This window comes from Mustelus asterias, chromosome 1, assembly GCF_964213995.1.
Source record: "Mustelus asterias chromosome 1, sMusAst1.hap1.1, whole genome shotgun sequence".
Taxonomy (NCBI): Eukaryota; Metazoa; Chordata; class Chondrichthyes; order Carcharhiniformes; family Triakidae; genus Mustelus; species Mustelus asterias.
The window spans coordinates 196,585,027-196,600,042 of NC_135801.1; the positions used below are offsets into that span (position 1 = coordinate 196,585,027).

At 50.4% G+C, this 15,016-nt stretch overlaps 1 protein-coding gene across 3 annotated transcripts in view; it reads right to left on the reverse strand.

Moving 5' to 3' along the window:
* The window catches only part of LOC144501245 (lysyl oxidase homolog 3B-like), a 151,257-nt gene that overhangs the window by 128,485 nt on the left and 7,756 nt on the right, over positions 1 to 15,016 (reverse strand). Inside the window, exon 1 of one of the 3 annotated variants that reach the window (XM_078224752.1) lies at positions 7,451 to 7,524. The exons of the other annotated variants lie outside the window; for them this stretch is intronic. The gene's annotated coding sequence lies outside the window, so the exon portion shown is untranslated. Of the gene's footprint in view, positions 1 to 7,450; positions 7,525 to 15,016 lie in introns of those variants that run through there. 3 annotated transcript variants of the gene reach the window in all.

The window sequence follows — 15,016 nt, forward strand, 5'->3', positions numbered from 1 at the left end:
GTGGGAGGGAGGGGTAGGGGAGGTGGAGAGGGACAGGAGGTGGGAGGGAGAGGGTGATAGTGGGATGTAGAAGAGGAAGGGGTAAGGCAGGAGAGGGAGGGGATCGGGTGAGGGGAGATGGGGGTGAGGGGAGGTGGGGTGAGGGGAGGTGAGGGTGAGGGGAGATGGGGGTGAGGGGAGATGGGGGTGAGGGGAGATGGGGTGAGGGGAGATGGGGGTGAGGGGAGATGGGGGTGAGGGGAGATGGGGGTGAGGGGAGATGGGGATGAGGGGAGATGGGAGTGAGGGGAGATGGGGAGTGAGGGGAGATGGGGGTGAGGGGAGATGGGGAGTGAGGGGAGATGGGGGTGAGGGGAGATGGGGGTGAGGGGAGATGGGGGTGAGGGGAGATGGGGGTGAGGGGAGATGGGGGTGAGGGGAGATGGGGATGAGGGGAGATGGGGAGTGAGGGGAGATGGGCGTGAGGGGAGATGGGCGTGAGGGGAGATGGGGGTGAGGGGAGATGGGGGTGAGGGGAGATGGGGGTGAGGGGAGATGGGGATGAGGGGAGATGGGGGTGAGGGGAGATGGGGGTGAGGGGAGATGGGGGTGAGGGGAGATGGGGAGTGAGAGCATGGTGGATGCGGGAACAATGGGAGATGTGGAAGGTGAGATGAGAATAAATGGAGATGGGAGAGACATGGGCAATGAGGGGAGAGATAGGGAGGTCGGGAAGTGAAGGGAAGAGAGGAGAGGAGAAATAGGAATGAGGGACAGGTTGAGTTGGGGAGAATGGAGGGAGTGGGGTGTGAGGGAATGAGAGGTGAGGGAATGAGAGATGAGGCAAGGGAGGAAGAGAGGTGAGTGGGAAGGGAGAAAGGAAATACTTGTTAAAATGAATGTGGTTCAAATACACACGGGAAGTAGAGTCTGCATTCCTATAGCACCTTCCACCACCTCAGAACATCCTATCGTACTTCACAACCAATGAAGTACTTTTAAAGTTTATGTTTATTCGCCCTGGGGACATGGATGTCGCTGCCTGGCCAGCACTTACTGTCCACCCCGAATTGCCTTTGAGAAGGTGTGGTGAGCTTCCTTCTGGAGCTGCTGCGGTCCCCGAGGTGTAGCCAAGTAGGAAACACAGCAACCAATTTACACACAGCAAGATCCCAGACAATCGGCTTTTTTTGAGATGTGAGTTGAGTCCCAGGACAAGAGGGAGAGTTCTCCTGTATCCCTCCCGTTGAAAGAGCACGGACTAATGGAAACAGGAAAACACTGCGGATACTGGAATTCCAAGCAAAAATAGAGAGAGCTGGAAAAACTCAGCAGGTCTGGCTGCATCCATAGGGAGAGAAACAGAGTTAATGTTTCGAGTCCGAATTACCCTTACTCAGAACTAAAGAGAGAAAAACAGAGGGCGACACGGTAGCACAGTGGTTAGCACTGCTGCCTCACAACGGTCACTGTCTGATTTTGATTTGATTTATTATTGTCACATGTATTAACACACAGTGAAAAGTATTGTTTCTTGCGCGCTAGACAGACAAAGCATACCGTTCATAGAGAAGGAAACAAGAGACTGCAGAATGTAGTGTTACAGTCATAGCTAGAGTGTGGAGAAAAATCAACTTAATGAAAGGCAGGTCCATTCAAAAGTCTGACGGCAGCAGGGAAGAAGCTGTTCTTGAGTCGGTTGGTGCGTGACCTCAGACTTTTGTATCTTTTTTCCGAAGGAAGAAGGTGGAAGAGAGAATGTCCGGGGTGCGTGGGGTCCTTAACTATGCTGGCTGCTTTGCCGAGGAAGTGTAGACAGAGTCAATGGATGGGAGGCTGGTTTGCGTGATGGATTGGGCTACATTCACGACCTTTTGTAGTTTCTTGCGGTCTTGGGCAGAGCAGGAGCCCATACCAAGCTGTGATACAACCAGAAAGAATGCTTTCTACGCTGCATCTGAAAAAGCTGGTGAGAGTCGTAGCTGACATGCCAAATTTCCTTAGTCTTCTGAGAAAGTAGAGGTGTTGGTGGGGCTTTCTTAACTATAGTGTCGGCATGGGGGGACCAGGACAGGTTGTTGGTGATCTGGACACCTAAAAACTTGAAGCTCGCGACCCTTTCTACTTTGTCCCCCATTGATGTAGACAGGGGCATGTTCTCCACTACGCTTCCTGAAGTTGCACTGTCTGTGCAGAGTCTGCACATTCTCCCCGTATCTGCGTGGGTTTCCTCCGGGTGCTCCAGTTTCCTTCCACAGTCCGAAAGACGTGCTGGTTAGGGTGCATTGGCCGTGCTAAATTCTCCCTCAGTGTACCCGGACAGGCGCCGGAGTGTGGCGACTAGGGGCATTTCACAGTAACTTCATTGCAGTGTTAGTGTAAGGCTACTTGTGACAATAATAAATAAACTTTAAAATTTGATTTGATTTATTATTGTCACATGTATGAACATATAGTGAAAAGTATTGTTTCTTGCGCACTATACAGGCAAAGCATACCGTTCATAGAGAAGGAAAGGAGAGAGTGCAGAATGTAGTGTTACAGTCATAGCTAGGGTGTAGAGAAAGATCAACTTAATGTGAGGTAGGTCCATTCAAAAGTCTGACAGCAGCAGGGAAGAAGCTGTTCTTGAGTCGGTTGGTACGTGACCTCAGACTTTTGTATCTTTTTCCCAATGAAAGAAGGTGGAAGAGAGAATGTCCGGGGCGCGTGGGGTCCATAATTACGCTGGCTGCTTTGCCGAGGCAGCGGGAAGTGTAGACAGAGTCAATGGATGGGAGGCTGGTGTGTAAGAGGGGGTGGCACAGCTGGAACTGTGAATAGTGGGAGCTGGGAGAGATTACAACAAAAATGCAGCAAACCGCAAGAAGAAGTGAGAGATGGCCCAGTGGGGACGGGAGAGAGGGAGTTTGTACATAAGAACAAAAAACATTTTGGATATAAAAAAGGTAAAGATAGAGGAGAGAGGTCACAGTCTAAAGTTGGTGAACTCAATGTTGAATCTTGAGGTGCTGGTCCAGATGTGCCAGGCTGGATTGGAGCAATGCAGCAGGACAAGGGCAGAGATGTGGGCATGAGAGCAAGGTGCTGAGTTAAAACAGCAAGCTCAGCCTGCAGGCTGAGTGAAAGTGTTCTGCAAAGTGGGTCACCCGGCCTGTGTTTATTCTCCCCAGTGCAGAGGTGACCACATCGGGAGCAGCGAATACAGTCGACTGAACTGAGGGAGGTACAAGTGAAAAGGAGTGAGTGGGCCCTTGGACAGTGAGGAGAGAGGAGGTGAAGGGGCAGTTGTAGCACCTTCTGCCGCTGCAGGGGAAGGTGCTGGGGGGTTGGGGGTGATGGAGGGTGGACCAGAATGTCATGGAGGGAGTGGAAGCTGCAGAATGCTGACACTGGGGACGGGGGGGTGGGGGGATGTGTTTAATGGTGGGACACTGGGGACGGGGGGGTGGGGGGATGTGTCTAGTGGTGGGACACTGGGGACGGGTTGGGGGGGGTGTGTTTGGTGGTGGGACACTGGGGAGGGATTGGGGGGGTTGTGTTTGGTGGTGGGACACTGGGGAGGGGTTGGGGGGGTTGTGTTTGGTGGTGGGACACTGGGGGGGCGGTGGGGGGTGTGTTTGGTGGTGGGACACTGGAGAGGGGTTGGGGGGGATGTGTTTGGTGGTGGGACACTGGGGAGGGGTTGGGGGGGATGTGTTTGGTGGTGGGACATTGGGGGGGGGCGGTGGGGGGTGTGTTTGGTGGTGGGACACTGGGGACGGGTTGGGGGGGGGTGTTTGGTGATGGGACACTGGGGACAGGTTGGGGGGGATGTGTTTGGTGATGGGACACTGGGGACGGTGTGGGGGGTGTGTTTGGTGGTGGGACACTGGGGACAGGTTGGGGGGGTGTTTGGTGATGGGACACTGGGGACGGGTTGGGGGGGTGTTTGGTGATGGGACACTGGGGAGGGGTGGTTTTGGGGACACTGGAGAGGGGTGGGGGGGATATGTTTGGTGGTGGGACACTGGGGAGAAATGGGGGTGGGGGGATGTGTCTCGTGGTGGGACACTGGGGAGGGGTGGAGTGGGGGGTGGGTTTGCTGGTGGGACACGGGGGACGGGTTGGGGGGGTTGTGTTTGGTGGTGGGACACTGGAGAGGGGTTGGGGGGGGTGTGTTTGGTGGTGGGACACTGGGGGGGCGGTGGGGGGTGTGTTTGGTGGTGGGACACTGGGGGGGCGGTGGGGGGTGTGTTTGGTGGTGGGATACTGGGGAGGGGTTGGGGGGGGTGTTTGGTGGTGGGTCACTGGGGGGGCGGTGGGGGGTGTATTTGGTGGTGGGACACTGGGGAGGGGGTGGGGGGGGTGTTTGGTGGTGGGTCACTGGGGAGGGGTTGGGGGGGTGTTTGGTGGTGGGTCACTGGGGACGGGTTGGGGGGGGATGTGTCTAGTGGTGGGACACTGGGGACGGGTTGGGGGGGGATGTGTCTAGTGGTGGGACACTGGGGACGGGTTGGGGGGGGATGTGTCTAGTGGTGGGACACTGGGGACGGGTTGGGGGGATGTGTTTGGTGGTGGGACACTGGGGACGGTGTGGGGGGTGTGTTTGGTGGTGGGACACTGGGGACGGGTTGGGGGGGGATGTGTTTGGTGGTGGGACACTGGGGACGGGTTGGGGGGGGTGTTTGGTGGTGGGACACTGGGGACGGGTTGGGGGGATGTGTTTGGTGGTGGGACACTGGAGAGGAGGTGGGGGGGGTGTTTGATGGTGGGTCACTGGGGACGGGTTGGGGGGGTGTGTTTGGTGGTGGGACACAGGGGACGGGTTGGGGGGGATGTGTTTGGTGGTGGGACACTGGGGAGGGTGTGGGGGGTGTGTTTGGTGGTGGGACACTGGGGACGGGTTGGGGGGGTGTGTTTGGTGGTGGGACACTGGGAACGGGTTGGGGGGGGGTGTGTTTGGTGGTGGGACACTGGGGACGGTGTGGGGGGTGTGTTTGGTGGTGGGACACTGGGGACGGGTTGGGGGGGTGTGTTTGGTGGTGGGACACTGGGGACGGGTTGGGGGGTGTGTTTGGTGGTGGGACACTGGGGACGGGTTGGGGGGGGGGTGTTTGGTGGTGGGACACTGGGGAGGGGGGGATGTGTTTGGTGGTAACATCGTGCTGGAGTTGGGGGAAGTGGCGGAGGGTGATCCTTTGAGCGCGGAGGCTGGTGGGATGAACGTGAGGACAAGCTGAGAATTCTCCTTCCCCCCGCCCTCCGGAAACTGGCTCCAAACCACCCTGTCCTTTTGGATTCGGAATTCCCTTCTCTTTCTCAATCATTATCACAATACGAAAGCTCTCACTCACATGATCTATTTCATTACCCACAGCCTTGGTTAGCTGGGTGAGAGTGTGTTAGATGGGTGAGAAGTCTCTGGCAGGTGGGATCAAGGAAAACCCTAAAGCTTTCTATAGGTATGTCAGGAATTATAGAATGACTAGGGTAAGATTAGGGCCAGTCAAGGACAGTAGTGGGAAGTTGTGCGTGGAGCCTGAAGAGATAGGAGAGGCACTAAATGAATATTTTCCGTCAGTATTCACACAGGGAAAAGACAATGTTGTCAAGGAGAATACTGAGATACAGGCTATTAGACTAGACGGGATTGAGGTTCATAAGGAGGAGGTGTTAGCAATTCTGGAAAGTGTGAAAATAGATAAGTTCCCTGGGCCAGATGGGATTTATCCCAGGATTCTCTGGGAGGCTAGAGAGGAGATTGCAGAGCCTTTGGCTTTGATCTTTGGGTCGTCATTGTCTACTGGAACAGTGCCAGAAGACTGGAGGATAGCAAATGTTGTCCCCTTGTTCAAGAAGGGCAGTAGGGACAACCCTGGTAATTATAGACCGGTGAGCCTTACTTCTGTTGTGGGCAAAGTTTTGGAAAGGATTATAAGAGATAGGATTTATAATCATCTAGAAAGGAATAATTTGATTAGGGATAGTCAATGCGGTTTTGTGAAGGGTAGGTCGTGCCTCACAAACCTTATTGAGTTCTTTGAGAAGGTGACCAAAGAGGTGGATAAGGGTAAAGCGGTTGATGTGGTGTATATGGATTTCAGTAAAGCGTTTGATAAGGTTCCCCACGGTAAGCTATTGCAGAAAATACGGACACATGGGATTGAGGGTGATTTAGCGGTTTGGATCAGGAATTGGCTAGCTGTAAGAAGACAGAGGGTGGTGGTTGATGGGAAATGTTCATCCTGGAGTTCAGTTACTAGTGGTGTACCGCAAGGATCTGTTTTGAGGCCACTGCTGTTTGTCATTTTTATAAATGACCTGGATGAGGACGTAGATGGATGGGTTAGTAAATTTGTGGATGACACTAAAGTCGGTGGAGTTGTGGACAGTGCAGAAGGATGTTGCAGGTTACAGAGGGACATAGATAAGCTGCAGTGCTGGGCTGAGAGGTGGCAAATGGAGTTTAATGCAGAAAAGTGTGAGGTGATTCACTTTGGAAGGAGTAACAGGATTACAGAGTACTGGGCTAATGGTAAGATACTTGGTAGTGTGGATGAGCAGAGAGATCTCGGTATCCATGCGCATAGATCCCTGAAAGTTGGCACCCAGGTTGATAGGGTTGTTAAGAAGGCGTACGGTGTGTTAGCTTTTATTGGTAGAAGGATTGAGTTTCGGAGCCATGAGGTCATGTTGCAGCTGTACAAAACTCTGGTGCGGCCGCAATTGGAGTATTGTGTACAGTTCTGGTCGCCACATTATAGGAAGGATGTGGAAGCATTGGAAAGGGTGCAGAGGAGATTTACCAGGATGTTGCCTGGTATGGTGGGAAGGTCTTATGAGGAAAGGCTGAGGGACTTGAGGCTGTTTTCGTTAGAGAGAAGAAGGTTAAGAGGTGACTTAATAGAGGCATACAAGATGATCAGAGGATTAGATAGGGTGGACAGTGAGAGCCTTTTTCCTCGGATGGTGATGGCTAACACGAGGGGACATAGCTTTAAATTGAGTGGTGATAGATATAGGACAGATGTTAGAGGTAGGTTCTTCACTCAGAGAGTAGTAAGGGCATGGAATGCCCTGTCTGCAGCAATAGTGGACTCGCCAACATTAAGGGCACTTAAATGGTCATTGGATAAACATATGGATGATATTGGAATAGTGTAGGTTAGATGGGCTTTAGATTGGTTTCACTGGTCGGCGCAACATCGAGGGCCGAAGGGCCTGTACTGCGTTGTAATGTTCTATGTGTGCTCCCCTTGCCCCATCTCCCCTCGCCCCCATCTCCCCTCGCCCCCATCTCCCCTCGCCCCCATCTCCCCCCGCCCCCATTCCCCCACTACAAACATAGGGACAGAGTCGGCCATTCAGCCCCTCAAGTCTGCTCACTATTTAACGAGATTGTGCCTGATCTTCCTCAACACCATTTTCACACACTACCCTCCCAACCCTTGATATCTTTCACATCGGATCGGTGCAATTCAAAACATACATTTCAGGATGGGCGGCACGGTAGCACAGTGGCTAGCACTGCTGCTTCACAGCTCCAGGGACCTGGGTTCGATTCCCGGCTCGGGTCGCTGTCTGTGTGGAGTTTGCACATTCTCCCCGTGTCGGCGTGGGTTTCCTCCGGGTGCTCCGGTTTCCTCCCACAGTCCAAAGATGTGCGGGTTAGGTTGATTGGCCATGCTAAAATTGCCCCTTAGAGTCCTGAGATGTGTAGGTTAGGGGGATTAGTGGGTAAATATGTAGGGATATGGGGGTAGGGCCTGGGTGGGATTGTGGTCGGTGCAGGCCCGATGGGCCGAATGGCCTCTTTCTGTGCTGTAGGGTTTCTATGATTCTATGAGGAATGCAGCAGCTAAAGAGGCTGAGTGAGACAGACAGCAGAGCTCAGGGTCTGAGGAGAGATCAAGTTCCCTTCACACAGCTGGCAGAATCTGGCAACAGATTGGAACCAGTTCCTTCTGGTGTGCGTCACAAGGGATAAAGGATCACGGGTCAGTGAGAAAGAGACAGAGAGGGGGAGAGAGAGGCAGAGAGATAGAAAGGGACAGAGACAGAGAGGGAGAGAGAGAGGCAGAGACAGACAGAGAGGGAGAGACAGAGAGATTAAAAAGAGACAGACAGAGAGGGAGAGAGAGGCAGAAAGATAGAAACAGAGACAGAGCGGGAGGAGATGGAAACAGAGAGAGGAGAAAGAGAGAGAGAGAAAAGAGGGAGACAAAGAGAGAGGGAAAGCCCAGCAGGGAAAGGAGTTGAGGCAGCGTGGAAAGGAGATAGAGAAAGGCAGCAAGAGCGAGAGGGAGAGAAATAGAGAAGCAGAGAGAGATTGAGAACCAGAGAATTCAACGAGAAATAGAGATGGAGGCAGAAAGAAAAAACAGAAAAGAGTTACAGAGACATGGAGAGGGAGAGAGAAAAGGAGACAGTTTCAAAGGGAGACAACGAGAGACAGAGAGAGGCTAAGGCAGTAGCTGACAGAGTAACACAGTGTGAACAGGCTTCATGCTGAAGCCGCCCAGGGGCATTGCTGAATGTAATCTACTTACTGAGCAAGTTGTGTCAGCATTTCTGAACATGAGGCACAGTGTTGGGGATATCGAGCCAATAGCATTGGAGTTAGAATGTAAACAGAGAGTGTGATCCTGGCCTCAAACACGGGGCCAGGTCAGACTGCCCCGCACCCAGACCACATGCAAGCTTCACAGAGTTCCCAGTACAGCAACAAACTGTCACAACACTGGTAAACTGCCTCCACATCCGCAGCCCATCAAACATAACCTCACTGTGATAAATGAAGGAACTGGTAGTTGTATAGTGTAGTTAATGACCGCAGGATTTACAGCCAGTGAAATACTTCGCTGAATTCATTGCCATGTTGGAAATACAGCAGGAAATTTACGCACAGTAAGATCCCACAAACAGTAACATGACACAGAAAGACAGAATGGTACAGCAGAGAAGGAAGCCATTCAGCCCATCGTACCTCTGCTGGTTCTTAGCAGGGGGGGGGGGGCAGTAAATAATCGGATAACTCTCGCAAAGTCCTTCTGCTGTTTTCTCTTTGCATCAGGAACTGTCACCAAATTGCTTCTGGACGTCTCAGCTGAACCGGCCCCCAGCAGCCTTTCAGACAGCGTGTCTGACATCACAACGAGCTGCCGTGTCTAAAAGCTTTCTTATTTCAGCCCTCCTTTGCTTTCTTTTGATTTAAATCTGTCTCTTCAGGGGAGGCAATGGCCCAGTGGTATTAACGCTAGACTATTGTTCCAGGAAACTCAGTTAATGTTCTGGGGACTGGGTTCGAATGCTGGCACGGCAGATGGTGGAAATTGAATTCAATACAAAAATATCTGGAATTAAGAATCTACTGATGACCACAAAACCATTGTCGGGAAAAACCCATCTGGTTCACTAATGTCCTTTAGGGAAGGAAATCTGCCATCCTTACCCGGTCTGGCCTACATGTGACTCCAGAGCCACAGCAATGTAGTTGACTCTCAACCGCCCTCCGAAAAGGCCTGGCAAGCCACTCAGTTGCATCAGCAATTCAAGATGGCAGCTCACCACCACCTTCTCAAGGGCAACTAGGGATGGGCAATAAATGCTGGCCAGCCAACGACAGCCAAGCCCCACCAATGAATGAAAGAAAATCCCTTCTGCCAGTGGAAACAATTTCCTTTCTACACCAAAACAAATCCCACACCATCTTGAACTTTTCCAGTTCGTCATCCCTGGAATTGTTCCATGGAATTTTCATCCTCTATATCCTCTCCAACGAGGCTTGCCATCCTTCCTAAGGTGAGGTACTCAGAATTGGATACAATACAATACCGGGGCGGCACGGTAGCACAGTGGTTAGCACTGCTGCTTCACAGCTCCAGGGACCTGGGTTCGATTCCCGGCTTGGGTCACTGTCTGTGTGGAGTTTGCACATTATCTGCGTGGGTTTTCTCCGGGTGTTCCGGTTTCCTCCCACAGTCCAAAGATGTGCGGGTTAGGTTGATTGGCCGTGCTAAAATTGCCCCTTGGTGTCCGTAGATTAGAGGGATTAGTGGGTAAAATATGTAGGGATATGGGGGTAGGGCCTGGGTGGGATTGTGGTTGGTGCAGACTCGATGGGCCGAATGGCCTCTTTCTGCACTGTAGGGTTTCTATGATTCTATGATAATACTCCCAGTGTTGTGAGACTGAGCCAGTGTTTAATCAATGGCAGGTAATTTTTTTTTTAGCAGTGTTGGTTGAGGTGTAAATATTAGTCCAACAGGTTTATTTGGCAGCACTAGCTTTCGGAGTCTCGCTCCTTCTTCAGGTGAGTGAGGACTCGTGTTCACAAACAGGGTTATATAGACACAAACTCAATTTACAAGATAATGGTTGGAATGCGAGTCTTTACAGGTAATCAAGTCTTAAAGGTACAGACAATGTGAGTGGAGAGAGTGTTAAGCACAGGTTAAAGAGATGTGTATTGTCTCCAGCCAGGACAGTTAGTGAGATTTTGCAAACCCAGGCAAGTCGTGGGGGTTACAGATAGTGTGACATGAACCCAAGATCCCGGTTGAGGCCGTCCTCATGTGTGTGGAACTTGGCTATCAGTTTCTGCTCAGCGACTCTGCGTTGTCGTGTGTCGTGAAGGCCGCCTTGGAGAACGCTTACCCGAAGATCAGAGGCTGAATGCCCGTAACTGCTGAAGTGTTCCCCGACTAGAAGGGAACACTCCTGCCTGGTGATTGTCGAGCGGTGTTCATTCATCCGTTGTTGTAGCGTCTGCATGGTTTCCCCAATGTACTATGCCTCGGGACATCCTTTCCTGCAGCGTATCAGGTAGACAACGTTGGCCGAGTCGCAAGAGTATGTACCGTGTACCTGGTAGATGGTGTTCTCACGTGAGATGATGGCATCCGTGTCGATGATCCGGCACGTCTTGCAGAGGTTGCTGTGGCAGGGTTGTGTGGTGTCATGGTCACTGTTCTCCTGAAGGCTGGGTAGTTGGGGAACACTTCAGCAGTCATGGGCATTCAGCCTCTGATCTTCAGGTAAGCGTTCTCCAAGGTGGTCTTCACGACACACAACAACACAGAGTCGCTGAGCAGAAACTGATAGCCAAGTTCCGCACACATGAGGACGGCCTCAACCGGGATCTTGGATTCATGTCACACTATCTGTAACCCCCACGACTTGCCTGGGCTTGCAAAATCTCACTAACTGTCCTGGCTGGAGACAATACACATCTCTTTAACCTGTGCTTAATGCTCTCTCCATTCACATTGTCTGTACCTTTAAGACTTGATTGCCTGGAAAGACTCGCATTCCAACCATTATCTTGTAAATTGAGTTTGTGTCTGTATTTGCCCTGTTTGTGAACACAACTCCCACTCACCTGAAGAAGGAGCGAGACTCTGAAAGCTTGTGCTTCAAATAAACCTGTTGGACTTTAACCTGGTGTTGTGAGACTTCTTACTGTGCCCACCCCAGTCCAACACCAGCGTCTCCACATCATGTAAATATTATCCAGGGCTCTGCTCTTCTTCTCATCGTGCCCACAAGATCTTTCATCTGAGGGGGCAGACAGGGCTTCAGTTTAACTAAAGAGGGACCCTCCAACCACGCAGCACTCCCTCAGCACTGAACTGGACCTTCTGACCATCAAGTGAGGGTCCAGTCACAGCTGACAGAGAGCGGCAGCAGCAGCATCGGTGTAAAGATGCGACTGAAGTTTGGGAATTGAAAAATAGAACAGCAGCACCATGAAGCGTACAACGGTGCGCGGTGGCCCGGTGGTTCGCACTGCTGCCTCACAGCACCATCTGGGTTCGATTCCCGGCTTGGGTCACTGTCTGTGCGGAGTCTGCGCGTTCTCCCCGTGTCTGCGTGGGTTTCCTCCCACAGTCTGAAAGACGCGCTGGTTAGGGTGCATTGGGCCGTGCTAAATTCTCCCTCAGTGTCCCCGGCCTGTGGGGTCTCGGGGATTTTCACATTAACTTCATTGCAGTGTTAATGTAAGCCTACCTGTAACACTAATAAATAAATTTCAACAACAGTGCCACCGGTGCCGTCTGTTATTTCTTGTCCCTGTTTATCCTGAAGGTGGTGGTGACCCATCTTCTTGTACTGCTGGTCTTGAGGCAGTTGGGTGTCTTGTTTGACCTCTTCAGAGAGCAGTTAGGAGTCAACCATGTTGAAGCAAGAATGGAGTCACATATACCAGGTAAGGACTGCAGGTTCCTGTTGTAAGATTGGATGTTGTCTCATGAAGATGTCAAGAGCTTGTACGGCTGAACAACAACTGTGCATTGATCACACATACCCTGCCTAACACCCAGTGTCTCTCGGGATAGGCTCTGCACCCCCCACCCCCCGCCGACCCTGAACTGAGGCAAGTGGTTAAGTGAAAGTGAAGTGATTACACGTAACTACATACATATAAAAATGATACAGTCCGGACTAGGTGTTACCTTCGAGTAAACTTCTTCCAGACTCACTATTACACTCAACTACTCCACATCATAATGTGGGCAGCATGGTGGCCCAGTGGTTAGCACTGCTGCCTCACAGCGCCAGGGACCCGGGTTCAATTTCGGCCTTGGGTCACTGTCTGTGTGGAGTCTGCACGTTCTCCCCGTCTCTGCGTGGGTTTCCTCCGGGTGCTCCGGTTTCCTCCCACAGTCTGAAAGACGTGCTGGTTAGGTGCATTGGCCATGTTAAATTCTCCCTCAGTGTACCCAAACAGGCGCCAGAGTGTGGCGACTAGGGGACTTTCACAGCAACTTCATTGCAGTGTTAATGTAAGCCTACTTGTGACATTAATAAATAAACTTTAATCTTTACATATTCAGTCTGGAGATGCTACAACTCTTCCAGATCTCATTTGTGTCAGGTTTGGGGGAATGGTACAATGTTTTTTGGGCTGACGTGTGTTTGGAGTTGAGGTCGTCATAGTGTTTGAATCAGGAGCTCGAAGGAAATGCGTTGGCCATATAATTTCTAAATCTATTATTACATCGTTTTCTCACGTATTAATAATGTTAGTCTTCAAATGTCAGTAAAACGATGCTTTTTCAAGTGAAAAATATCAGTGCCAGGAGACATTTTACTGTGAACCATAGAGTCAGAGAGGTTTACAGCATGGAAACAGGCCCTTCGGCCCAACTTGTCCATGCCGCCCTTTTTTTTAAACCCCTAAGCTAATCCCAGTTGCCCCCATTTGGCCCATATCCCTCTATACCCATCGTACCCATGTAACTATCTAAATGCTTTTTAAAAGACAAAATTGTACCCGCCTCTACTACTACCTCTGGCAGCTTGTTCCAGACACTCACCCCCTTCTGTGTGAAAAAATTGCCCCTCTGGACACTTTTGTATCTCTCCCCTCTCACCTTAAACCTATGCCCTCTAGTTTTAGACTCCCCTACCTTTGGGAAAAGATATTGACTATCTAGCTGATCTATGCCCCTCATTATTTTATAGACTTCTTTATTTTGTAGCATTTAGAAACATTAATCTTTAGCATCGCTCAAATTTCATATTGCAACAGTTTAATTATTTAATTTAATCGTATGAAAAACCTGAATTATATAAGACCTTACTTGGTTCTGGCTGGGGGATGGTATATAGAGGGAGATGGTCACTGCTTTTAATGATCTATGTTTATAACATCGACCTGGGTGCACAGCACACAATTTCAAAACTTGAAGATGATGCAAGACTTGGAAATACTGTGAGCTGTGAGGAGGATAGTGATAGACCTCAAGAGGATATAGACAGGCTGATACAATGACAGACACGTGGCAGATGAAATGAACATAAAGAATGACACAAAGATTGGTGGCATAGTGGACAGTGAAGAAAGTTATCTCCAATTGCAATGGGATCTTGATCAATTGGGCCAGTGGGCTGGCGAATGGCAGATGGAGTTTAATTTAGACAAATGCGAGGTGATGCATTTTGGTAGATTGAACCAGGGCGAGGTGAAACATTTTGGTAGATTGAACCAGGGCAGGACTTACTCAGTTAATGGTAGGGCGTTGGGGAGAGTTACAGAACAAAGAGATCTAGGGGGACATGTTCATAGCTCCTTGAAAGTGGAGTCACAGGTGGACAGAGTGGTGAAGAAGGCATTCGGCATGCTTGGTTTCACTGGTCAGAACATTGAATACAGGAGTTGGGACGTCTTGTTAAAGTTGTACAAGACATTGGTAAGGCCACATTTGGAATACTGTGTGCAATTCTGGTCACCCTATTATAGAAAGGATATTATTAAACTAGAAAGAGTGCAGAAAAGATTTACTAGGATGCTACCAGGACTTGATTGATTGAGTTATAAGGAGAGGCTGAATAGACTGGGACTTTTTTCTCTGGAGAGTAGGAGGCTGAGGGGTGACCTTATAAAGGTCCATAAAATAATGAGGGGCATAGACAAGGTAGATAGTCAATATCTTTTCCCAAAGGTAGGGGAGTCTAAAACTAGAGGGCATAGGTTTAAGGTGAGAGGGGAGAGATACAAAAGTGTCCAGAGGGGCAATTTTTTCACACAGAGGGTGGTGAGTGTCTGGAACAAGCTGCCAGAGGTAATAGTAGAGGCGGGTAGAATTTTCGATGGGTACAGAGGGATATGGGCCAAATGCGGGCAATTGGGATTAGTTTAGGGTTTTCTTTTAAAAAAAGGGCGGCATGGACAAGTTGGGCCGAAGGGCCAGTTTCCATGCTGTAAACCTCTATGACTCTATGACTCAAGGTGGTGTAGCTTCGTTAGTAAAGGAAGGGATCGGTGCTGTAGTGAGAAATCACATCGGCCTTGGACATCAAGATGCAGAATCACTCTGGGTAGAAATAAGAAATAGCAAGGGAAAGAAATCCCCAATGGGAGTGATCTACAGGTCCCCGAATGGTCGCTTCCCAGTAGGACATAATATAAAGCAGATAATACTGGGGGTTTGTAACAAAGTTATGATGATAGTAATAGTGTGCGTATAGACTGGATTAATCACATTGGCAAGGATCGTCTCCAGGGAGAGTTCAGAGAGTGTATTAGAGATTGTTTCTTGGAAAAATCTGT